This window comes from Artibeus jamaicensis, unplaced genomic scaffold (assembly GCF_021234435.1).
Source record: "Artibeus jamaicensis isolate MK-2021 breed Jamaican fruit bat unplaced genomic scaffold, CSHL_Jam_final contig_240, whole genome shotgun sequence".
Classification (NCBI taxonomy): domain Eukaryota; kingdom Metazoa; phylum Chordata; class Mammalia; order Chiroptera; family Phyllostomidae; genus Artibeus; species Artibeus jamaicensis.
This window is the reverse complement of record NW_026521506.1, coordinates 265,875-293,741: the sequence shown is the minus strand read 5'-3', so window position 1 is coordinate 293,741 and position 27,867 is coordinate 265,875. Positions and strand designations below refer to the sequence as shown.

Sequence of the window (27,867 nt, the reverse complement as noted above, 5' to 3'; positions counted from 1 at the left end):
TTTTGGTGTCATAGCTGAGAAACCATCACCACACCTGAATTCATGATAATTTACACCTATATTTTCTCGTAGGAGTTTTTGGTTTTATTTTTTACATTTAGGTCTTCAATCTCATTTGAGTTAATTTTTGCATATGGTATCATATAACCATCCAAATTGATTCCTTTGTATGTGGCTATCCAGTTGTTCCAGCACCATTTGTTGAAGAGACCATTTTTTTCCTCATTGAATGGTCTTGTCACCCTTGTTGAAATCAACTGACCATATTTCTGTGGTTTTATGTCTGGGTGCTCAAGTCTATTCCATTGATTTATTTATTGCTATGTCATTACTACAGTTTTGGTTACTGCTTACTTTCAGTAAGTTTTGAAATTAGAAAATGTGAGTCTTCCACTTCTTTTTCAAGATTGTCTATAGCTATTCGGGGACCCTTGCTATGCCATATGTATTTCAGGATCAACTTTTATGTTTTTGCAAAAAAAAAAAAAGGTCATTGGGATTTTTAAAAATCCTCACCCAAGGATATATTTTAGAGAGAGGAAGGAAAAACAAAGAAGGTGGGGATAGAGAGAGAGAGAGACATCAATTGGTTGCCTCCCATACTGCTCCGACCTGGGATCAAACCCACAACCTTTGTTTGTGCCCTGAGTGGGGGATCAAACCTGAAAACTTTTGGTGTATGGAATGACACTCCAACTAACTGAGCCACCTGTCCAAGGCCCATTGGGATTTTGATAGGCATCGCTTTGGGAGTATTACCATTCTAGGCCATGAACACAAAATGTCTTTTCGGTTTTTAAACCATTTGTTATAACTCTTTAAAAAAGATGCTTCAATAATATTTTGTGCCTTCACTGTGCATGCCTTACATTTCTCTGGTTGAATACATTCCTATTTTGTTCTTTTGCTGCTGTTGTAAATGGAATTTTTTTCACCTACTTTTTGCATTGTTCATTACCAATATATACAACTTTGGTGTGTTAACTTGTGCCCTGCAAGTTAGCTGAACCTGTTTACTAGCTCTAATGTGTTATTGTGGATTTTTAAGGATTTTCTATATAAAGCATCTGTCTGTGTTGTCTATGACACCAATTTTCAATCACTGTGCTATGGCACAAGAATTTTTAAAACATGCAATTACTAAGGGAAAAAAGTTGAAAATCACCGGTCTATGAATACAGATATTTTTACTTCTTCCTTTCCAGTTGGGTTATGTTTTATTTCTCTGGCTGGAGCTTCCAATGCAATATTGAATAGAAATGGCTAAAGCAGGCATTCCTGACTTGTTCCTCATCTTAGGAGAAAAGCTTTCAGTCTTTTGCAATTTAGTATATTAGCTGTAGGTGTTTCGTAAATGTCCTTTATCATGTTGAGGAAGATGTCCTTCTATTAGTTTTCAGAGTGTTTCTATCACTAAAGAATGTTGCATTTTGTCAAATGGGTTTTTTTTTTGCATCATTTGAGATGATCATGTATTTTCTTCTTAGTTCTATTAAATTGGTGTATAGAAGCCCCTGCCATTATCCACAGATTCACTTTCCACACTTTCAGTTACCCAGAGTCAACCACAGTTTGAAAATGTTAATTGGAAAATGTCGGGAAAAATTTATAAGTTTTAAATTGTGTACCTTTCTAAGTAGCATGATGAAATATTGCACCATCCCACTCCCTCCCACCAAGGACATGAATCATCCCTTTGTCCGGTGTATCCACCCTGTCTACACTATTTGCCTCTCAGTCACTTAATAGCTGCCCATGTTATGAGAATCACTGTCATGATATCATAGTGTTTGTGTTCAAGTAACCCTTATTTTACTTAATAATTACCCAAAAGTGCATGACTAGCGATGCTGTTAATTTGGATATGCCAAAGAGAAGCCATAAAGTTCTTCCTTTAAATTGAAATGGTTTGTTTATAGAAAAAAAAAACATAGTACATACAGGGTTTGATACTTTCTGATTTCAGGCATCCACTGGGGGTCTTAGAACACATTCCCCCATGAGTAAGGGGGAACTACCTTATTACATTGATCGGGTTTCACGTTGAACCAACCTTGCATTCCTCACATACATCTCATTTGATTGTGGTGTGTAACCCTTTTGCTATGTTGCTGGCTTTGGTCTGCTGGTATTTTGTTGAGGATTTTTGCATCTATTTTCATAAGGAATATTGGTATGTAGTATTCTTGTGGTATCTTTGGCTTTGCTATCACTGTAGTGTTGGCCTCATAGAATGAGTTGGAAAGTATTTGTTCCTCTTTTTTTTTTTGGAAGATTTTGACAAGCATTGGTGTTAATTCTTTAAATATTTAATAGAATCCACCAGTAAAGCCATCTGGTCCTGGGATTTATGGGGAAGTTGATGATTATTGGTACAATCTCTTATAGGTCTGTTCAGACTCTCTATTCTTGAATAAGTTTTAGTATTTCATTTGTTTCTAGGAATTTGTCAATTTTATCTTTGTTATCTAATGTGTTGGTGTACAGTTGTCCATCACATTCTTTTATACTCCTTTTCATCTCTTTAAGGTTGATAGCAGTGTCCTGCTTTCATTTTGGATTTTAGTAATTTGAGCCTACCCTCTTTTTTCTTAATCCAGCTAAAGTATTGTCAGTTTCATCGATCTTTTTAAATTTTATTTTTCAATTACCATTGACTTTCAATATTATTTTGTATTGGTTGCAGGTGTAATACATAGTGGTTAGACAACTATATACTTTACAAAGCCTTCTTCCCCTATATTGCCAGTACCTACTTGGCCCCATACATAGTCCTCACAATATTATTGACTATATTCCCTATGCTCTACTTTACATCCCTGTCACTATTTCAAAACTACCAATTTGTAACTCTTAATCCTTTCATCTCTTTCACCTACTACCCCAATCTACCTCCCCTCTGGCAACTGTTAATCTGTTCTCTATGTCTATGAGTCTGTTTCAATTTTGTTTGTTTATTTGGTTCTTTAGATTCTACATATATCTGCATTCCCACCAAAAGTGCACAAGGGTTCCCTTTTATCTTTTCCCCTGCCAACACTTGCCATTTGTGGATTTATTGAATGATCATTGATTTTTTCAAAAAACCAACTTTTGACTTTGTTGCTTTTTCTCTTCTATATTTTATTTATTTTCATTCTGATCTTTATTATTACTTCCCTTTGCTAGCTCTTGGTTTATTTTGCTCTTTTGTCATTTCTTAAGGTATAAAGTTAGTGTGTTGATTTGAAATCCTTTCTTTTTTAGTGTAGGCATTTATAGCTATACATTTTCCTCTGGGCACCGCTTTTGCTGCATTCTATAAGTTTTGGTATGTTGTTTTTATTTTTTCTAATCTGTATTGTGCTTTTTTTCTTTAATCCATTGGTTAAGAGTTGTTTGTTTAATTTCCACATATGGGAAATTTTCAGGTTCTTTTTTCTGTTAGTGATATCTAATTATGTCCTATTGTGGTCAGAGAAAGAACTATATATGATTTCATTTTTTAAAAATTTACTGAGACTTGTTTCGTGGTCTAACATATGATTTATCCTGGATAATGTTTGATGTGGACTTAAGAATAATGTGTATTCTGCAGTTTTGTGTGGAGTGTGCTATATATGTTTGCTAAATCAGATAGGCTTATGGTGTTAAATTCTCTCTTTCCTTATTGATATTCTGCCCAGTTGTTCTATCCATTATTGAAAGGTGGAGTACTAAATTTTCCAACTCTTATTGTAGAACTATTTTCCTTTTAAATTCTGTCTACTTTAGCTTCATATATATTGGGATTCTGTTTGGTGTGTAAATATTCACATGTGGCAAACACAAGGCCCGTGGGCCAAATCCGGCCCTCCACCTTGTTTTATCTGGCTCAGCACTTTGTTTCTACCTGGCAAGCTCTCACTTAACTGTTGAGCAGTAGTTACATTTATAGAGTCCTAAAATTATGTTCGGCCCTTTGAAGGCAATTGTGAGGCTAATGTGGCCCCTGGTGAAAATGAGTTTGACACCCTGATAGATATATAATAGTTATTTCTTCTTGGTGGATTGGCCTTTAATTTACAGGGGTGGGTAAAAGTAGGTTCACATGCGCTGGCTGGTGTGGCTCAGTGCATTGAGTGCTGGCCTATGAACTATCACCAGTCACCAGTTCAATCCCCAATTAGGACACATGCCTGCATTGCTGGCCAGGTCCCCAGTAGGGGGCATGAGAGGCAACCACACATTGATATTTTTCTTCCTTTCTTTCTCCTTCCTTTCTCTCTAAAAATAAATAAAATCTTTTTAAAAAATAGGTTTGTAGTTGTTAGTATGGTAAATAATATAATAATTAATAAATAATCATACAAGAATAAGCTGTTTTGCATACTCACAACTGTAAACCTACTTTTGCGCACCCTGTATATTGTTCTTTGTTTCTTGTAATAATACAGGTTTTTACTTAAAAGTCTATTTTGTATGGTATTAGTAGAACCACACTAGTTTTCCTTTGGGTAGTTTTCCTTTGCATGAAATGTCTTTCCATTCTTTCTCTTTTAACCTGTTAGTGTCTTGGGATCTAAAGTGAGTCTTTGATGGATGGCCTATAGTTAATGTTCTTTAAAATACATTTTTTCAACCTCTGCCTTTTTTAAATTTGAGACTTTAATCCATTTACATTTAAAATAACTGAAAAGAAAGAACTACTGTCATTTTGCTGTCTGCTATCTACCTTGTCTTTTGTTTCTCAGTACCTTTATTACTGCTTTTTTGTGTTTTTGTTTTTGTTTTTTGTTTTGCAGTATACATTTTTATTTCCTTTCAGCCCTTTCACTGTATATCTTTTAGTTGTTTTCTTAGTGGTTACCCTGGGGATTGCAAATGTTATCTTAAATTTACAATGAATAGTATGAATTAATACCATATTAGCTTCAGTTATATTTAAAAAGTCTGCTCCTATACACCTCTACTACTCTTCCTTTATGTAGTTATGGTCACAAATTACGTCTTTATACATCATATATTCATTAGCATAGAAATAAAATATTTTTCATGTTTCTTGATCAGTCTTAAGTAGCCAATGAGGCATTACATTGAAAACAATATAAATATCAAAGAGTGAGTTTTTAGGTATTCAGCTGTTTTATTTTGACTACATCCTTGCTATGCATAAAAGTATTTTCTTATTTTCCATCACTATATGTCAGAAGTTATTTTTAAAACATTGTGCAGACAGTAAGAAAGTTTTTAAGTATAAAGATATCTATTCCATTGTTGATTTCTTTAAATCATTGGTGTGTTTATATCTTATGCAAATATTTAAAAAAGATCATTAGTTGTCTGAAAAATTCTCACAATGGTTAACATCATAACTAAAAGGGAATTATGAAATATGCTAGATTTTTAAAGACAACACAAAAGGAAAGGCAAATTTTCTTAGAATCAGACCTACATGGTGAATGAGACTTCTGTCCTAAAACACTAACTGCAATACAGTCTGTGGAGTTGACATCTTTCAAAGACGTGTTTCTAATTCCTCTTTCAGTTAAGGTGCTCTAATTATGAGGCAGAAAGGTACTGCACAAACATTTCCCCCCTTTTATCTAACTTTCAAAAATATCAAATTCTTAATATACTTTGTATTTATAAAATGTCTAAGAATATCATATCTTGCTTAACATGGTTTTGCATTTGATTATTTTAAGAGGAAATTAGGTGTAAATAGGTAGGATGTTTTAACCAAAGACAAGGGTAGCATGAAAGCCTCAAGGCTCTTAAATGCGTGGGGCCTGTGTTAACCTTCTCACCCTGCTTTTATGTAGGCAGTAATAAATAGAGGGTCATCTCCTTTACAACTGAAGTGGACTAGAAAAGTTCCTTGTTCTAGACCAGCATATATGCACATAGTCCCCACATAGAACAGATAATTAGGTTCTATCATCTAAGAATGTGTATTTGGGGCTATCAATTTTTAGTATAATACTAGAGCATACTATTCATTTAATTTCTAATTCATTGATCCAAAGCAGACCATTAAAATGTGCTATTTACATTAAAGGAGTGGGGTGCAAGAAGCAGTGATGACCAAAGTAATTGTCATCTTCAGAATAATTTTGTTGGAGGAGGTAAAAATAATATTGGCACTTAAATACTAATAAAGCTACCATGGAAGATAGAAAGGGCATTTGGAATTTAACTGTATTACAGTCTTTGTTTTGTGCAGAGGGAGGATAAAGATACTATGCATATTAAAATTTAAGGATAACTAGAAATCCCATTCCTAATTTACCAAAGAGGAATAAAAACTTGTTCATACAGAAGTATTTATGTAAATATTTACAGTATTTTTATAATTACCAAAAACTTAAAACAACCAATATGTCCTTCAACTGGTGAATAGTTAAACAGTAGTATGTCTGTGCAATGGAACATTACTACTTGGCAACTTAAAGGAATGGGGTATTGATACATTCAACAACATGAATAAATCTCCAGTGCATTATACTAAGTAAAAGAAGCCAGAATCAAAAGGCTGCATACAGTACAATTCCATTTACATTACATTATGCAAAAGGCAAAACCAGGAGTAGGAAACAGATCAACTAATTAGCATGGTTGGCATGGGGGAGGGGCTAACTAAAACAGGACAGTAAGAGATATAAATTTAAAATTTTTTAACATTTTAAGGGTGACCAAATAAAAAGCAAAATGTATAACAGCCAAACCAGTAAGGGGAGAAATGTGATCAGTCCAAAAGAGTCAAGAGAAAGGGGGCAGGAAAATAAGCTTAGAAAAAACATAGTTAATACAAAGCTCAAAATGATATGGTTGAGATAGTTCTAATATAATTTAACTGAAAGGCCTCATAAACAATGGAAATGACAATCCATACTGCGAGAAGATATCCATAGTGCTGATAACCAACACAAGATTAATATTCAGAAAATAGAAATAACTTTTATAAGATACCTCAAATATTTCTGCAGCAAAAATGGGTTTATTCAGGAACGAAAAATAATTGCAATTTTGGACATAAGGTCTAATTGTCAACAATTGCAATTTGGGACATAAGGTCTAATGGTGAACGAGGCACAAGTGCAGAGAAACAGGAGAGGAAGGCTCTTTTTTGGACTTGGTAGGAACTGTTGCAAATAAAGACTATCCATTGCAGGAAAGTGAAAGTTCAGAGTATAGTGAAGTGACTTCATTGGCTGAGTAATGGCAGTCTCCCTTTGGCTGACCTGTTACTGAGCAAAGAGAAATCTTTTCTTCCTCATGTTGAGGTTGTAAAGTACTATCACCTCCTGTGAGAGATACAAGGGATGTCTCTTCCTGTTGGGGTCAGTAGTGTGCGATGAGTGACATATGGGTGTCACTCTTCTAGCCTCCTGGCACCATTTTAAGTGAAGTTTCATTTTATTAATTTTCACACAGTCAGTAAGAAAAATACAAAAATTAGCAAATGATATGAACTGGCAAATCACAGAAGAGGAAACCCAAATATCTAGAATCAAAAGACTGCATATGTTATATTTCTGTAATGGGGAATGCAAAATAAAACAATAAAGTATTATTTCATATGTACTTTATCAGGTTGACCAAAATAAATAGAAAAGTCACAGCACTAGATGATGGTGGTGATAAGTAATGTCAACTCATCCATGATGAGGATATAAACTGACACAGGTACTTTGAAAAGCAATATGGTGATGTTTTGTAAAGTCGAAGGTGTCCATATCACTCTGGCTGGTATGGCTCAGTGGACTGAGTGCAGGCCTGTAAACCAAAGGTCACTGGTTTGATTCCCAGTCAGGGCACATGCCTCTGTTGAAGGCCAGGTCCCTGGTAGGAGGCATGAAAGAGGCAACCACACATTGATGTTTCTCTTCCTTTCTTTCTCTCTCCCTTCCCCTCTCTAAAAATAAATAATCTTTTTAAAGAAAAGGTGTCCAAGTTGGTCTGAAGGTTGTGGGTTATAGCCAAGCTGATTAAAAAAAGGTGTCCATATCTTATTTGAGCAATTCTATTCTTAGATATATATCCTAGAGAAATTCTCTCACTGTGTACAAGGAGAAATATACAAGAATGTTTATCCCTATAACACCAGGAATTAGTAAAAAAAAAGTTGAAACAAACTGTTAAGTACTTAAAAATGCACGAATTAGTACTATATCAACACAGATAAATCTCAAAAACAATAAGTGAAAGTGAAAAGCACAAGCTGATACGTATCCAGTATGATACCATTTATATGTTTTTTTTAAATTTTATTTAGTTATTTTTCAAGTACAATTTTTTGTCTATTTCTCCCATCCCAGCCTCCCCCGCCCCTTGCTCCCCACCTCCCTCCCATTTCCACCCCCCTTAGTTCTCATCCCTGTGTCCTTCCTATTTCTTCCTCCAAATCCCTCCCCCTTTTTCCCCTTAACTTCCCTTCCTTCTCCCCTCTGGTCACTATCCCCTTGTTCTCTATTTCAGTGTCTTTGTTTTTTGTTTTTTTTTCCTGCTTGCTTGTTTGTTTTGTTGTTTAGCTTCCTGTTAAAGGTGAGATCATATGGTATTTGTCTTTCAGCACCTGGCCTATTTCACTCAGCATAATGCTTTCCAGTTCCATCCAAGTTGTTGCAAAAGGTAGTAGCTCCTTCTTTCTCTCTGCAGCATAGAATTCCATTGTATATAAGTTTTTAAATAATTTATTTAAATTAAATATTTAAAATTATTTTTAAAAAAGATTTTATTTATTTACTTTTAGAAAGAGGATTAAGGGCAGATGTATGGGAGGGAGTACGAGAGGGAGAGAAACATTGTGTGGTTGCTGCTCGCACACCCCCTACTGGGGACCTGGTCCACAACCCATGTATATGTCGACTAAGAATTGAACCAGAGACTTTTCAGCTCACAGGCTGGTGCCCAGTCCACTGAGCTATACAAGCCAAAGCCTTTAAAAATTTTTTTAAATGTAAACAATATAATGTTAAAGGGCACATGAATATACATATCTATTTGAAATAATGAAATTTAAAAAGTTTTAAAATCATAAATACTACATTCAGGATAGTGGTAATCTCTAGAGGAAGAGGGAGAAGAATAAGGTCAAGAGAGGGGAACATGGAACTTGAATTCTATCTGCAGTGTTTATGAAAATGTGCAAACATTATGATTAAGCAATTCTGCCCTCATCCTGGAAAAACTCTTGCTCCATGTACATGAGAAGACTAGTCCATGAACATTCATAGCAGCAGTTTTCAACCAAGTTTGTTAAGTTCTTTGAATTTTCTATATGTTACTAATTGTCTGTTTAATTTTAACTTATCAATAATTGAGAAAATGCCTTACAATCTCCCACCTTTTATCATTATGCAGTGATTCTCTCAAACACTAATAATGCGTTTTAAATTCTATTTTGTCTTATGTTAATATAACCACGCTGGTTTTTGGTTAGTGTTTGTGTGGTATAATTCTTCATTGTTTAACTGTCAGCAATCTGTATTCTTATATTTTAGGTGTGTCTCTTCCATAGTAGCTGGATTTTCCCTTTTTCTCCCTAATCTGACTAATATGTCCTTTACCTGGCAAGTTAAGTACATTTGCATTTATTGTGGTTATATTTATTCGTATTTGTTTCTGCCATCTTACTAGTTGCTCTGTATCTGTTCCAATTTTGTCTTTTTCTCCTTTCTCAGCTTAAAAAATTGAATTTTTTGTTTTTTATTCCATTTCTCCACTAATTATTTGTAAATTATATATTCGATTTCTATTCTTTTACTGATTATCTTTGATTTGCTACCATATATGTTTAACAAAGTTGGAAATTATTAACATCTAAGTTCTCCCAATTAATATAAGAATGTTAGAACACTTTCATTCTGATCACCTCTCTCCCAACTTACACAGTATTGTTGTCCAATATTTTAATTTTGCCCTCTTTTTAAAATGTAGCCCTGGCTGGTGTGGCTCAGTGGACTGAGTGCTGGCTTGCAAACCAAAAGGTCTCTGGTTTGATTCCCGGTCGGGGTTGCAGGCCAGGCCCCCAGTAGGGGGTGCGTGAGAGGCAACCACACATTGATGTTTATCTCTGTCTCTTTCTCTGTGTCTTCCCCTCTCTCTAAAAATAAATAAATAAAATATTAAAAAATGTGACTGTCTAATCAACTTGGAATAGATTTTGCATGTCAAATTAGAACATTAGTGTTTGCTCAAACACCACCTTCTCAATAAGGCTTACCATAGTCACTCTTTAAAATATCAACCTGCACCTTGACGAGTGTATGTGTGGCTCATTTGGTTGGGCCTCATCCCCCAAAAGCAAAAGGTTGCTAGTTCAATGCCAGGTTGGGGCACATGCCTGGGTTGCAGGTTTGGTTCTCGGTTGGGGTGCATACAAGAGAAAATCTATTGATGTTTCTCTCACACATCAATGTTTCTCTCTCTCTTTCTCCCTCCCTTCCCCTCTCTCTAAAAATAAATAAATAAAATCTTTTAAAATATATTTTATTAATTATGCCATTACAATTGTCCCATTCCCCCCTTCATTCCCCTCCATCCTGAACACCCCCTCCCCACAACCCCCCCTTTAGTTTATGACCACCTGTCTCAAGTTCTTTAGATTCTATATTTCTCCTACTATTCTTGCCCTCCCCCTATCTATTTTCTACCTACCATCTATGCTACTTATTTTCTGTACCTTCTCCCCCTTCTCCTCCTCCCACTCCCCTGTTGCTAACCCTCCATGTGATCTCCATTTCAATGGTTCTGCTCCTGATCTAGATGTCCTCTTAGTTTGCTTTTGTTTTAGGTGTGGTTGTTAATAACTGTGAGTTTGCTGTCCTTTCACTATTCATCTTTTTTATCTTCTTTTTCTTAGGTAAGTCCCTTTAACATTTCATATAATAAGGGCTTGGTGATGATGAACTCCTTGAATTTGGTCTTATCTGAGAAGCACTTTATCTGTCCTTCCATTCTAAATGAAAATATTGCTGGGTAGAGCAATCTTGGTTGTAGATCTTTGGTTTTCATGACTTGGAATACCTCTTTCCAGCCCCTTCTTGCCTGTAAGGTCTCTTTTGAGAAATCAGCTGACAGTCTGATGGGAACTCCTTTGTAGGTGACTGTCCCCTTAGCTCTTGCTGCCTCTAGGATTCTCTTCTTCATTTTAATCTTGGCTAATGTAATTATGATGTGCCTTGGTGTGTTCCTTCTTGAGTCCAACTTCTTTGGGATTCTCTGAGCTTCCTGGACTTCCTGGAAGTCTATTTCCTTTGCCAGATTGGTGAAGTTCTCCTTTATTATTGTTCAAATAAGTTTTCCACTGGTGGCTGTTCCTCTTCCCCTTCTGGTACCCCTATAATTCGGATGTTGGAATGTTTAAAGATGTCCTGGAGGTTCCTAAGCCTCTCCTCATTTTTTTGAATTCTTGTTTCTTCATCCTTTTCTGTTTGGTCATTTTTTTTCCTCTTTCTGGTCCACTCCTTTGATTCGAGTCCCAGTTTCCTTTCCATCACTATTGGTTTCCTGTGCATTTCCATTCATTTCAATTAGTTTAGCCTTCATATGTTCCTCTAATTTGTGACTAAAATCAACCAGTTCTGTGAGCATCCTGATGACCAGTGTTTTGAACTGTGCATCTGAAAGTTTGGCTATTTCTTCATTGCTTAGATTTATTGGCTCTGGGGCTCTGAGTTGTTCTTGAGCCATGTTTTGATCTGTTCGTGTCTGTTACGTATGAGGAGCAGAGCCTCCGTTGTTCACCAGGGCAGGGCCACCCAGGTAGCTGGTTTGTGATGCTGTATGTGGGGGCGGGGTCAGAGAGGGACAATGGTGGTTCCCTCTGCTGCTTCCGGCGGCTGGGGCCTGCAGGGTCCCTCTCATTGCTCGCTCCTTCACCGGTTTATCTGCACGCGAACGTGTGACCATGGTCAGCCCTCAGTGGGTCCACCTGCTACTCCACACCTGGGATCCGCCCACAGCTGCTGGCGCACCTGTGTCATTCGCCCAGGTCGGTCAGGTGGATCTTTCCTGCCTGACCCAGCTCTGCTGCTGGCTCTGCCCCTCTTACCAGTTTTGCTAAAGGGTTCGTTGTTGTCAGACTTCCATGTAGTTCAATTTTCTGTGGTTTGGCTGTGTTTTTGTTGCTAAAACTTTGTTGTTTTTAAACTTAGTTGTGTGAGAAGGCGCAGTGATTCCACCTACGCCTCCATCTTGGTGGAAGTATTAAATAAAATCTTTAAATAAATAAATAAAATAAAATACTAACTTGCTTGCCAACCCCATGACATATATACTCCTGATTCCTTTCTTTCCCTGCTCTTCTTTTTCCTTTTTTACATATAACATGTTACCTTTTAGCATACTATGCAATCTGCTTGTGTTATATGAAGCTTAAGCTCCATTAAGGCAGAGACCTTTGTTTTCTTTTTTTTAATTTTTTAATTTTTAATTAATTAATTAATTTATTTATCTTTAGAAGGGAAGGGAAGGAGAGAGGGAGAGAAACATCAATGTATGGTTGCTTTTCGTGCGTCCCCTGCTGGGAACTGGCCTGCAACTCAGGCATGTGCCCTGACTGGGAATCGAACTGTGATCTTTTGGTTTGCAGGCCTGCACTCAATCTACTGAGCTACACCAGCCAGGGTGAGACCTTTGTTTTCTTGATTGATGTATCTCAAACACTTACGTCAATGTCCAGCCATCATAGGTACATTTACTTTCCTGTGGCTGCCATAACAAATTACCACAAATTTAGTAACTTAAAACTGCAGAAATGTTCTCACCATTCTACAGGCCAGAAGACAGAAATCAATTTCACAGGGCTGAAATCAATACGTTGGCAGGGCCACATTCCCTGCAGGGATGTCCAGCCTGTGACCCATGGGCCTCATGCAGCCCAGGGTGGCTGTGAATGTGGACCAACACAAAATCATAAATTTACTTAAAACATTATGGGATATTTTTGTGATTACGTGTCACAATGTATTTACACTTGATCTTAGCCAAAAGGCCAAGAAGCAATGCCACACTATATTTAATATAGCCCAAGACAACTGTTCTTTTTCAAGTGTGGTCCAGAGATGCTGAAATGTTGGACACCCCTGCAGAAGCTCTAGGGGAGAATTGGTTTCCTTGTCTTTTCCAATATCCAGATCTGTGTTTCTTGCATTTCTTGGCTCCTGTCTCCTTTCTTCATCTCCGAAGCCAGCAATGTAACATCTATTCTCTCTGAGTCTACTTTCCATTACATGGGTTTCCTCTCTTCTATCTAGTCTCTCTCTACCTCTCTCCTATAAGGACACTTGTGATGGCATTTGGGCCCACCTAAATAATCCAAGATATTTAATCTCAAAATCCTTAATCACATCTGCAACCCCTGCTTCTTTTCGAAAAATAAAATGATATTTTACTGGCTTCAAAGATTGAGACCTGGTATCTTTAGCTGGATATTAGTCAGCCGACTACAGCAAATGGTAAATACATGCTGACTAAATGAACAAATTATTTTATACAAGATCTAGATTAATTTACATATTTGCCAATTTTGGCTCACTATTCCTTCTGGCATCTCGGAGCTTCTCTCTCAGTTAACTTAGTTTCTTCTGAAGTACATCAGAAACTTACTCGGTGTAGGTCTATTGGTATAAATTTGTTTTCATTAACTGAAAATGTTTTTGTTTTAACTCTGTCTTAAAGTATTTTGTTAGTTACACAATTCTTAGTTGCCTGGTTAGTTTTTCCTCAACACTTCAAAAATTAAGCTAACATTAATACACTGTCTTCCAGCTTCCATTATTACACCAAAGAATCTGCTGTTAGCTTATTTTTTGTTTCATTACAGATGATTTGATTTACCACTTTACTTATATGTAAGAATGCCTCTTTGCAGCAGTTGTTCTGCAGTTTCAATATGGAGAAGTGTGGATTTGTTTTTATTTGTCCTGCTTGGTAGATAATAGTACTGCATTTGCATGTGCATTCATGTCTTTATTTTTAAAATTTTTTATTTAGTTATTTTTTTGAATTTAAAAAGTTTTAGTAATGTAATTTATTTAACCCAATGTATTCAATATATTACTTCTTTTTCTTTTTTTAAATTAATTTTATTTAGTTATTTTTCAAGTACAGTTTTTTGTCTATTTTTCCCATCCCAGCCTCCCCTGCCCCTTGCTCCCCACCTCCCTCCCATTTCCACCCCCCTTAGTTCTCATCCCTGTGTCCTTCCTATTTCTTCCTCCAAATCCCTCCCCCCTTTTCCCCTTAACTTCCCTTCCTTCTCCCCTCTGGTCACTATCCCCTTGTTCTCTATTTCAGTGTTTTGGGTTTGTTTTTTTTTCTGCTTGCTTGTTTGTTTTGTTGTTTAGCTTCCTGTTAAAGGTGAGATCATATGGTATTTGTCTTTCAGCACCTGGCCTATTTCACTCAGCATAATGCTTTCCAGTTCCATCCAAGTTGTTGCAAAAGGTGGTAGCTCCTTCTTTCTCTCTGCAGCATAGAATTCCATTGTGTATATGTACCACAATTTTTTGATCCATTCATTTACTGTCAGGCACCTAGGTTGCTTCCAACTCTTGGCTATTGTAAATTGTGCTGCTGTGAACATTGTGGTGCATAGGTTCTTTGAAGTGGATGTTTTAGTATTCTTAGGATATAATCCTGGCAGTGGAATTGCTGGGTCAAAAGGCAGGTCGATTTTTACTTTTCTGAGAAAATTCCATACTGTTTTCCATAATGGTTGTACCAATCTGCAATCCCACCAACAGTGAACTAAGGTCCCCTTTTCCCCACAACCTCTCCAACATTTGTTGTTTGTTGCTTTGTTTATGATAGCCATCCTGACTGGTGTAAAGTGGTATCTCATTGTGGTTTTAATTTGCATCTCTCTGATAGCTAATGATATTGAGCATCTCTTCATGTGTCTCTGGATCTTCTGTATGTCCTCCTTGGAGAAGTGTCTGTTCAAGTCCTTTTCCCATTTTTTCTTTGGGTTAGATGTCTTCTTAGAGTGGAGCCGTGTAAGTTCTTTGTATATTTTGGAGATTAAACCTTTGTCTGAGATATCATTGGCAAATATGTTTTCCCATACAGTTGGTTGTCTTTTTAATTTAATATTGTTTTCTTTAGCCACACAGAAGGTTTTTATTTTGATGAGATCCCATTTGTTTATTCTTTCCTTTATATTTCTTGCTCTAGGGGACATATCAGTAAAAATGTTGCTGCGTGAAATATCTGAGATTTTCTTGCCCATGTTTTTCTCTAGGACTTTAATGGTGTCACGGCTTATATTTAAGTCTTTTATCCCCCTTGAATTTATTTTGGTGTATGGTGTAAGTTTGTGCTCAAGTTTCATTTTTTTTTTTGCATGTAGCTGTCCAGTTCTTCCAACACCATTTGTTGAAGAGGCTATCTTTACTTCATTTTATGTTACTGCCCCCTTTGTCGAATGTTAATTGACTGTAGAGAGTTGGGTTGGTTTCTGGGCTCTCTGTTCTGTTCCATTGGTCTATGTGCCTGTTTTTTTGCCAGTACCAGGCTGTTTTGATTACAGGGGCCTTGTAATACAGTTTGATATCAGGTATTGTGATCCCTCCTACTTTGTTCTTCTTTCTCAAAAGTGAAGCTGCTATTTGGGGTAGTTTATGGTTCCATATAAATTTTTGAAGTGTTTGAAATATGCCATTGGTACTTTAATAGGTATTGCATTGAATCTGTAAATTGCTTTGGGTAGTATGGACATTTTGATGATGTTGGTTCTTCAAATACATAAAGAAGGTATATGTTTCCATTTGTGTCTTCCTTGATTTCTATCTTTAGGGCTGTGTAGTTTTCTTAATTGTATCTTTTGATGAAGTTCTTAATTTACTTCAAACAAATTTATCCATCTTTTTCATGATGTTTAGAGCTTTTTGTATATTAAGAAATATTTCCTTACCATAAGACCTGAAGAATATTTTCTTCTCAGAAGCTTTATTGTTATAACCTTCACATTTAGACTTATAATCAATCGACTTGGAATAGATTTTGCAGGTATGGAATGAGGTTAGGGTCAGGTTTCATATTTTTCAATATTGAAATCCATTTGAGCACCATTTATTAGAAAAGAAAACTGTGTTTCTCCCCCAATCTGCAGGGCCACCTCAGCATATTTCAGGTGTCCATATACATGTAGGTGTATTTCTACATGTTCATTGGTATATTTCTATCTATGAACAAATAATATCTGAGTTACTATATCATATGGTAAATCATGATTTTGGGTAAAGCACATCCTCTCATTCTGTTCTTCTACAGAAGTGATTGTCAAAGCGTGACATTAGTACCAACTAGAAATTTATTAGAAATGCAAATTTCAGGCTCCATTTCAAACCTACTAAATTTGAAAGTCTGAGGGTGCAGCTAAGAAATTTGTGTTCTAAAAAGCACTCCTAGTGATTGTGATGCACTATGAAGTTTGAAAACCACTGTTTTGGAACAGGAATTAAGAAGCTATGATTATGCAGTTTGAACATGGCCAGCCATCTGTTTTTGTACTTTAAGCTAAGACCTTTTTAAATGACTTTTAACGGATTTTTATGAATAGAAAATAAAAATTTATGATATTTCCATAAAGATTATACACATCATTACTTATATTTAATCTTTTTAATGATTTTATTGCATTTGTCTATTAACCTTTAATCCCTTTATACCCTCCTCTCCCCCACAATCACCACCCTGTTGTACATGTCTATGAGTCCTTTTTGGTTTTTGATCAATGCCTTGACCCTCTACCCACCCCCTCTTAGCTGTTATCCTGCTCTCTATCTATGAGTCTATCTCTATTTTGCTTGTTACTTCAGTTTGTTCATTAGATTCCACATACAAGTGAAATCATATGTATTTTTCTTTCCCTGACTGGTTTATTTCACATAGCATAATGTTCTTCAGGTCCATCCATGCTGTCACTAAGGGGAAAACTTTCTTTTTTTATGGCTGAGTAGTATTTCATTGTTTAAATGTACTATAGTTGTTTCATCCACTCATCTACTGATGGACACTTGGGCTGCTTCCATACCTTGGTGATTGTAAATAACACTGCAATGAACACAGGGGTGCTTATGTTCTTTTGAATTAGTGTTTTGGATTCCTTTGGATATATTTCCAGAAGTGGATCACTGCATCAAAAAGCAGATCCATTTTTATTTTTTTTGAGGTGTCTCCATACCGCCTTCTATAGTGGCTGCACCAGTCTGCATTCCCACCAGCAGTACAAAAGGGTTCCCCTTTCTCCAGATCCTTGCCAGCACTTCTTGTTTGTTGATTTATTGATGATGGCCATTCTGATCTATGTGAGGTGATATTATGGTTTTAGTTTGCATGTCCCTGATGATTACTGAAATTGAGCATCTTCTCAGATGTCTGTTGGCCATCTGTATGTCCTCTTTGTAGAAGTGTCTATTCAAATCATTTGTCCATTTTTTAATTGGGGTGTTGGGTGTTTTGGTATTGGTTTTATAAGTTCTTTATAAACTTTGCATACTAACCCCTTATGAGGTGTATCAGTAAATATGTTCTCCCTTTCTGCAGGTTGTGTTTATTTTATTGATGTTTTCCTTGGCTGCACAAAACGTTTTAATTTGATGTAGTACAATTTATTTATTGTTTCTTTTGTTTCCCTTGCCTAGAAAGATATATCTTATAAAATATTGCTATGAGGTATGTCTGAGATTTTGTTGCCTATATTTTCTTCTATGATTTTTATGGTTTCAGGTCTAACATTTAACTCTTTGATCCATTTTGAATATATTATTCTGTGTGGTGTACAAAGGTGGTCCACTTTCATTTTCTGCATATAACTGTCTGATTCTGCCACTGGCATTTATGGAATAAACCACCTTTAGCCCATTGTATGTGTTTGCTTCCTCTGTCAAATATTAATTGACTATAAAATTGTGGGTTTATTTCTGGACTCTCTATTCTGTTCCATTGATCTGTGTCTCAGTTTTTATGTTGTTTTGACAACTGTGGCCTTACAGTATAGTTTGATATTAGGTAGAGTGATTCCTTCAACTTTATTCTTCTTTCTCAAGATTGCTGTTGGTATACAGGGCCTTTTGTGGTTCCATATAAAGTTTTGAAATATTTGTTCTAGTTCTGTGAAATATGTCTTTGGAATCTTGGTAAGGATTGCATTGAATCTATAGATTGCTTAGGGCAGTATACACAGTTTAATTATGTTAACTTTTCCTGTCCATGAATATGGTATGTGCTGCCACTTATTTGTACCTTCTTCAATTTGTTTCTTCAGTGCTTTATAATTATCCAAGTATAGGTCTTTTACACCCTTGCTTAGATTTATTCCTAGAAATTTTGTTCTTTTTTAGGCACTTGTAAATAATTTTTTAAATTTTCCCTTTCTGTTAATGGAAGAATTAACATCATTAACATGTTCATACTACCAAAAGCAATCTATAGATTCAACACAATCCCTACCAAAATACCAATAACAAATTTCACAGATATAGAACAAATCTTTAAAAAAATTATATGGAACCATAAATGACCTCGAATAGCCTCAGAAATTTTGGGAAAGAAGAACAAAGTAGGAGGGATCACAATACCTGATATCAAACTATATTACAAGGACACTGTAATTAAAACATCCTGGTACTGGCATAAGAACAGACACATAGATCAATGGAACAGAACAGAGAGCCCAGAAATAAACCCAAGTCTCTATGGTCAATTAATATTCAACAAATGAGTAGGAGCATAAAATGGAGTAAAAATAACATCTTCAATAAATGGTATTAGGAGATCTGGACAGCTACATGAAAAAAATGAAATTCGACCACCAACTTACACTATACACAAAAATGAACTCGAGATGGATAAAAGACTTAAATATAAGTAGTATCACCATAAAAGTTCTAGAGGACAACACAGGAAGGAAAATCTCAGATATTCCACACAGCAATATTTTCACTAATATATCCTCTAAGGCAAGGGATATAAAAGAATGAACAAATGGGACTATATCAAATTAAAAAGCTTCTGCATGGCTGAAGAAAACATCAGGAATAAAAGGGGAAGCAATCACAAGGGAAAACATATTTGCCAATGATACCTCAGACAAGGGTTTGATCTTCAAAATATATGAAGAACTCACACAACTCCTCTCCAGGAAAACAAACAATCCAATTAAAAACTGGGCAAAGGACCTGAACAGACACTTCTCCAAAAAGGACATACAGATAATCCATAGGTATCTGAAAGGATATTCAACAACACTACCCATTAGAGAGATGCAAATTAAAATCACAAGGAAGAATTCCAGCCAACATGGTGGTGTCGGTAGAAATGCTTTTCTTCCTCACACAACCAAAAGAAGGATAATATCTAGTTTAAAATCAATAAACAACCAGAACTGCCAAAAAATCAAACTGCATGGGACTCTGACAACCAAGGAGTTAAAGAAACATTCATCCAGACTGGTAGAAGGGGTGGAGATGGGCAGCTGGATGGGCAGAGAGGACCCACTGCAAGGTGGTGGACCATGTAGGTGAGGCAGGGTTGGCTGACTGGGACACTAAAGACTCAAAACCTATAACTGTAAAATACTGTGGGGGTTGTGAAGGCAGGAAAAATTCCCACTCTCACAGGAGAGTTCATTGGAAAGTGGGGCTAGAGGGCAGCTAGCAAGTGGCATTGTTCCCTCTCTGACCCCTCCCCCACAGACAGTACCACAAAACAGCAATGAGGGTTGTCCCACTCTAGCAAATGCCTAAGGTTCCATCCCTTACAATGTAACAGATGTTCCAAAACAAAGAAATATGGCCAAAATGAAGGAACAGATCAAAACTCCAGAAAAAGAGCTAAGCAACAAGGAGATAGAAAGCCTATCTGATGCAGACTTCAAAACACTGATAATCAAGATGCTCACAGAATTGATTGAGCTCAGTCACAAAATGAAGGAAGGAATGAAGGCTACAAAAAGAAAAATAAAGCAAAATATACAGAGAACCAACAGTGAAGTGAAGGAAACCAGGACTCTAATCAAGATTTGGAACAAAAGGAATAAATATCCAATTAGAACAGAATGAAAAAATAATTTTTTTTAAATGAGGAGAGGCTTAGGAACCTCTGGGACAACTTTAAGTGCTCCAAAATCTGAATCATAGGGGTGCCAGAAGGAAAAGAAGAAGAGCGAGAAATTGAAAACTTATTTGAAAAAATAATGAAGGTAAACTTCCCCAGTCTGGTGAAGGAAATAGACTTCCAGGAAGTTCAGGAAGCTCAGAGAGTCCTAAAAAAGGTGAACCCAAGAAGGAAGACACCAAGGTACATCATAATTATATTAGCTGAGATGAAAGATAAGGAAAGAATCTTAAAAGCAGCAAAAGAAAAGGAGACAGTTACCTACAAAGAAGTTCCCATAAGACTATCAGCTGATTTCTCAAAAGAAATCTTGCAGGCAAGAAGGGGCTGCAAAGAAGTATTTGAAGTCATGAAAGGCAAGGACCTACATTCAAGAATACTCTATCCCACAAAGCTATCATTTAGAATGGAAGGGCAGATAAAGTTCTTTCCAGATAAGATCAAATTAAAGGAATTCATCATCACCAATTCCTTATTATATGAAATGTTAAACAGATTTATCTAAGAAATAGAAGGAGACCAAAAACTATGAATAGTAAAAAACAACAAACTCACAATTATCAACAACTGAACCTAAAAAAACAAAAACTAGGCAAACAACTAGAATAAGAACAGAAGCATGGAAATGGAGATCACATGGAGGGTTATCAGTGTGGAAGGGGAAGGGAGAATGGGGGGGGAAGGTATGGGGAATAAGAACAGTAGGCATAAAATAGGGGGAGGTTAAGAATAGCATAAGAAATGGAGAAGCCAAAGAACTTATATGTACAATCCATGGACATGAACTAAGGTGGTGAAATGCTGGTGGTTAGGGGGTTCAGGGCAGAGGTGGGTAAAGGGGAGAAAAAGCTGGGACAACTGTAATAGCATGGTCAATAAAATATGCCTAAAAAGTAAAATAAAATACATATATATCTGTTTTAAAAAGCACAATGAGATACAACTTTATACCAGTCAGAATTGCCATCATTAACAAATCAAGAAACAAGTGGCGGCAAGGTTGTGGAGAAAAGGGAACCCTCATGCACTGCTGGTGGGAATGCAGACTGGTGCAGCCACTGTGGAGAACAATATGGAATTTCCTCAGGAAACTAAAAATGGAACTGCCTTTTGATGCAGCAATTCCACTGCTGGGACTATACCCTAAGAATCCTGAAATACCAATTCAAAAGAGTCTATGCACCCCAATGTTCACTACTACAATTTATAGTATACAAGTGCTGGAAGCAACCTAAGAGCCCATCAGTGAGTGGATCAAAAAACTGGTATATTTACGTGATGCAATACCACACAGCAGAAAGAAAGAAGCAGCTCCTACCCTTTGCAACAGCATGGGTAAATCTGGAGAGCATGATTCTAAGTGAAATAAGTCAGGCAGTGAAAGACAAATACCATATGATCTCATCTATAAGTGGAACCTAATGAACAAAATAAACAAATGAGCAAAATGGAATGAGAAACATGGAAATAAAGAACAAACTGATAGTGACCAGAAGGGAGGAGTGATGTGAATAACAGCAGAAAGAAGGGGAATGGTCACGTCAATGACCATGTACAAAGGAACCAGGGTCAAGAACCATGGGATAGGAATTGTCTTTGGAAGCAGGGGTTGGACAAGGCAGGGGAGAGCAACAGGGGGAAAATTTGGGACAAGTGTAACTGAACAAATTTTTTTTTAAAGTGGTGGTACAATTGTACAGTGGAATACAACACAGGTATTTAAAAAAAAAAAAGGAAATCTTACCTTTTGTAACGGCATTATGTTAGGTGAAATAAGCCAGTCAGTGAAAGACAAATATCATATGATCTCACTTATATGTGGAATCTAATGAAAAAAAAATCAACAAAAATAGAAACAGAGACATGAATACATGGAAAAAGCTGACAACTGTCAGAGGGGGAGGTGATTGTGGACCTGGATAAAGAAGGTGAAGGGATTAAACAAAAAAAACATAGAGATAGATATAGATGTAGATATAGATATATATAACACATGACACATAGATACAGGGTGATGATAGCCAGAGAAAAAGGGGGGTGGGAGAAGGAGGAGGTGGGCAAAGACAGGGAAATGGAAGCAGAAAGGGACTTTGCTTGGGGCAATGGGCACACAATGCAGATGATGTTTTGTTGAGTTTTATACTTGAAACTTGAGTGATTTTGTGAACCTATGTCACCCTTATAAATTCAATTAAAAAAAAAAGAATAATGCTCTCAAGGACCATCCCTCTTGTCACAAATGACAGGAATTTCTTCTTAATCATGGCTAAATAAAATTCCATGGATTGCATTTCAAGACTAAAGGTTAGCAATGAGCAATTTCCATGGACAGATTAGTAATGTTAACTAAGTCCAGAGCAGTGGGAAGGGCCTGGTAGCTAGGGGACAAAATCCAAGAGGTCGGCCAATGCTGGTTTTTCTCTTCCTCATCCCACCAACAGATCAAGCAAGCCCTTCCTTTACCACTTCCCCAGGCACATACACCTGGGCCATTAAGAAGACCCAACCCTTGCCAAGACTCCAACTATTATCCTTAAAGAAATCAGTACGGAAGGTATGGTGACATGGACAGAGCACTGGACTTAGAGACACAAGATCTTAGTTTACTTCTATCTCCATCACTACCTAGTGGTGAGACCTTGAACATTTCTGGGTTGTACTGTTTTTATCTGAAAATGGGGGAAATAATTTTCTTACTTTCATGCATATGATTGTTGTGAGGATGAAATTAAATAATAGGGAAGGCACGCTGGTGTTGAGTATTAAGCATGTTGGACCCAACAGAATGACACTTCCAATTCCAACATAAATACTTCGCAATTGTGTGATGTTGGAGAAGATACTTAACTTTTCAGAGCCTTTGTTTCTTAACCTGTAGATTGTGTAAGTAATATCAGTCTCATGGGGACATTGTGAGGATCAAATGGCATACTGTTTAGAAGTGCCTGGCCTCTAATAGTCACTCAAGCAGTGGTAATTATATTACCAAATATAGGTGATAATATTTTATAAAATTATGTACAAATAAACCAAGGGGGTGCACAATGGGAGGAATTCACTGCTTTTTTATTTTTAAAGAATGTGGCCCTTCTTTATAAGGACTGATTATCCTGACTCTTTGCCATTACATCTTTAAATTCAAGATTTCACAATAATAATTTTCAGAGAAGCTCAGGATGGCAGTGTGTTATAAAAGGGTTGAAAAGAGATGTTTGCAAAGTGGGCAAAAACCTCTAGCTCTACACTGTTCTCCACCCACCAAATAAAGTTTTTTAGGAATTAGCTTAGGACTCTCATTTCCTCAATCAAAATACATGGTTCTTTTTTTAAAGATTTTATTTATTTATTTTTAGAGAGACAGGATGGGATGGAGAAAGAGAGGGAGAGAAACATCGATGTGCAAGAGAATCGACTGTCTTTTGCCTGCGCCCCAGTGGGGGACCTGGAAAACAACCAAGGCATGTGCCCTGACCAGGAATCAAATGGGGCAACCTTTCAGTTTGTGGGAAGATGTTCAACCCACCGAGCCACACTGGTCAGGGCATGGTCTTTATTTTTTTTACCTTCATATGCACAGCATTCTTCACATGTTGCATGATCCAGTGTTTGCCTATTAGAATGTTTACTACTCTTCAATTACCCATGTGTATTTTTGTGAAACACTGATAATTTTCATACATATTTTTTAAATTTAATTTCTATTATAACTCTATGTTTCTTCTTAGTGGAACTTTCAACATTCTCACTACTGTTATATGTAACAGATATATGTTAATAATATCCCTTAACTGCTCAAACCTAAGCAAGATCACCGCAAATAGGCCTGATGAACACCAATACCAGAGACCAAAATGACAGTCAATAATCATCTGCTTGTGGCAGAGAGTTGATGACATTTGGCCTCCATGTAAGTTTGTGGCTCTAAGAAATGTCTCAAGTGGAGGAGTTTCTGCATGTCTAGGGAAATTACTATATGCCAAGCACTGTGCTAGGGTCCAGGAATGCAGTGGGGGTAAGACACATCTACTCTCCCCAAATTTTCAATGTAACAAAGGGCATAGACCAGGAAATGGGCACCTGCCATGCAGTGTGCTGAAATGATGGGGAGCTATAGAAGCACAGAAGCAGGTCATCTACCCAGACTTGGAAAGCAGAGGAGGCTTCTGGAGGAAGTGATATCTAAACTGAGACTAGAATGAGTAGAATTAACAGGTAAAGATGGAGAGAAGAAGATCCTATGCAAGGAACACAGACTGTTCAAGGAACTGAAAGTACTTCCATCCTGTTGGATATAAATCTGGTGAGGAAGACTGGAGAGGTAAGTGGAACCTAGGCTTAACTGGGCCTTATAAGCCATGGGAATGAAGCAAGGAGTAGTTGAGTGCTCTGGGGGGTGACACTTAAGGGTTTCAACTATTTATTTTACTTACTAGTGTGAACTTGGGCCAATTACTTAAGATTTTAAGCCTTAGCTTTCTCATGTGTAAAATGAGGACAGTACTCTAATCATACCTACCTCATAGGCTTAAGTATTAATGAGGTAGTACACATAAGATACCATACATATAGAAGGTGCTCAATAAATATTAGCAATTATCATTTGTATATTATTTCATCTAATATGAACTTGATACACTTTGGTTCTTGGAGATTTGGTGGTCTCAGATTTGTATAGGATATATGTATGTATGTGTATATGTATATATATATACACGCACACACTTTTTCACATTACTTTTTTGTCTTAGTTTTATTGATTATAAAACAGAGATTTTATACTGTGATATAGTTCTATTTGGCCTCCTTTTTTTTCTGATTTGTCTTCCATGCCTATAATACCATTATCATTACCTTGACAGTGACAGTGTCTTGTTTTTCTCAGTCTTCTTTATGTTTAGTTTTTAATTTTATTTGATTTTTTAAAAAGATTTTATATATTTATTTTTAGAAAGCAGGGAAGGGAAGGAGAAAGAGAGGGAGGGAAATAGCAATGTGTGGTTGTCTTTCACTCGCTCCCCCCCCCACTGGGGACCTGGCCTGCAACCCAGGCATGTGCCCTGATTGGGAATTGAACCAGTGACACTTTGCTTCACAGTTCAGCACTCAATCCACTGAGCCACACCAGCCAGGGTTATGTTTATTTTTTGTTGAATTTATTGGACTGACATTGGTTAATAAAATTATAGAGGTTTCAGGTGTATAATTCTATAACACATCATCTGTACACTGTATTGCATATTCACCACTCCAAGTCAAGTCTCCTTCCATCACCATTTATCCTCCCTCTCGTAATTACCTTACTGATGTCTATGAGTTTTTTCTTAATTCCTTAACCTTTTTCACCCAGTCCCCAAGTCCCCTACCCCCTGCCAGCTGTCAGTTTGTTTTCTGTATCTATGAGTCTGTTTATATTTTGTTTGTTAGCTTATTTTGTTCACTAGATTCCACATATAAGTGAAATCATACTGCACTTGTCTTTCTCTGACTGGCTTATTCACTCAGCATAAGACTCTCCAGATCCATCCATGATGTTGCAAAGGGTAGGAGCACCTTCTTTTTTATAGCCATTGTGCAAATATACCATAGTGTTTTTTTTTTTTATCCATTCATCTACTGATGGGCACTTAGGCTGCTTCCAAACCTTGGCTATTGTAAATAATACTGCAATAAACACAGGAGTGCATATGTTCTTTTAGAATTAGTGTTGTGGGTCCCTTTGTACATATTTCCAGAGGTGGAGTTACCTCAAAAAATTAAAAATGGAACTGAGTTAGGACCCAACGATTCAGTCTTCTGAAAGGTGCTGCTTCTGTGTCTTCCTGCTTCTTGAATCTTAATTGATATACTGGGGAATGAGCGCCCTCTGGTGTTCAACATTCACCACTTCAACAGACAATGTCCCATTAATTGTGGTCTATGGTGTTTGCCTATTAGCTGTGAATAGAAACCCTCAGTCCAGGAGAGGGTGGGGGCTCATAAAACTGTAGGTTTCACAATATAAAATTCTGGCAATTATAAAATGTCCTTGTCTTTGAACTTTCAAATGTATCACACTCTTACTAATTAATATACAGCCCACAAAATATGTATCTGTGTACAAAGATGATTACATGCAGAGATACTTACCTAAAAGAAAAGTCACAAGGATATGAGGACCTGAAATCAAGGCCTATGGATCCACTATTATTATATGGTCTTGGGAAAGTCCTCTTCCCAATTGGGCCTCCCATTTTTAAACTGAAAAAGTTAGATTAGATCTATGTTTCACAAAATATATTTTGTAGAATACTCTGTTAAAATTTTGAGGTATCACATACACACAAATGAGAAAGGAGAGGCTGCATTATCATGTAAATTTTCAAAGCAAGGGTTCAACAAAATAAAAATTTTTTTAACTACAGGACTTTGCAGAGCATAGGCAGTGCTAATAGAAGATTATGAATTTGCAAGCCATGGCTATCGCTTCCCAGTATCAGTTGACTACAGACCCTTTGCTGGCAGAGCATCTTGCAGTGTCAATATTCTAGGGAAAATACTCTTGAAAATGCTGGTCAGTGCCATAATTTTATTTGGTCAATCTTCCTGATCACTGAGTCTTGTTTTCTAGATAAAGTCAAGGTCAGGAAACCATTCTGCTAATGTTCATTAGGACACCAAGTCATTGATTAAAAAAAATATTACACCAGAGGAGGAGGTACACTTCCAGAAACAGTTTAAAGAAGAAAGTCAGTCAGGATAGTACTACCTACAAGTCTTGAAGCCAACGGTTTGAAGAAAAGCTTTTGGGGCTTCTTATTTACTGGGGTTGTTGCTGGGACACTAGTGACTGTGTATGCCTATGGCCACTGCATTTATAACACCAGCTCTCTGAAAAATTTGTTTGCCTTTTATATGTGCAATTGCAAAGCAGATCGAAAATGTGAAAATCCTGCGAAGCATAAGAGGACCTCTGGTGGACATTTGAGGTGATGACAGACGGATTGTGATAGCAGAAAAGAGGAAGGATTCAGAGTTGTTGGTTATGAATTAAACTCATGGCTACTTTGTACTCTAGAAACCATGCTTGGCGAGAAGAGGTACAAGACTCATCCAAATCTTATATTTCAGATTTGCGGGAGGTTACTTTTTCATAGTACTCAAATGTCACTTTGGGGTGATTCACATGATGCCACAGTTGGAAAAGAAACTTGAGCTAGGCCTTGAGGATGACTCTAGAGTCAATGCTTGCCGGTCCTATTCCCATCTCCTCCACCTCACATCACTAGACCCTGGACTAGGTCACTGGGAGCGGGGATAGACACTGTGTAGGAGTACAACGTGAGCACTTTTACAGGGAGTGAAAAGAGGTCCTGAAGCTCGATCAGTTGAACATAAAATTTATTGAGAGTGTTTTTTCTGTAAAAGAAAAGAAACAGAAAAGAAAAAACATCTGACAACAATCATGACCATAACTTCTTAATAATAATAACAATAGCAATAATAATAATTTGTGTTTATTGGGAACACTATATGCCAAGGTGCTGTGCTAAGTGTCTTTATACATGTTATCTTATTTCACATTAACAACAACACAATAAGCAAGTTGCTATTTTTATCATCTCCATTTTAAAGATGAAAAAACCAAGTTTTAAAGAGATTGAACAATGTACTTATGGTTACATAGCTACTAATCACAGAGCTGGGATTAAAACTCTGGTCGGCTACTGCCAAAGCTAATGTGCTAAGTATGCCAAAATTAGGGTTATTAATTGTCCAAACTGAGATACTTGAGAGTGAAGATGG

The 27,867-nt window shown here is 36.7% G+C and overlaps 2 pseudogenes; one reads left to right on the top strand and one right to left on the bottom strand.

The window, feature by feature from the left end:
- Nucleotides 1–12,807: 12,807 nt before the first annotated feature.
- Nucleotides 12,808–12,970, bottom strand: LOC119054256 (uncharacterized; annotated as a pseudogene).
- Nucleotides 12,971–22,649: 9,679 nt separating this feature from the next.
- Nucleotides 22,650–27,453, top strand: LOC119054240 (ATP synthase subunit C lysine N-methyltransferase-like; annotated as a pseudogene).
- The last annotated feature ends 414 nt before the right edge of the window (nt 27,454–27,867 follow it).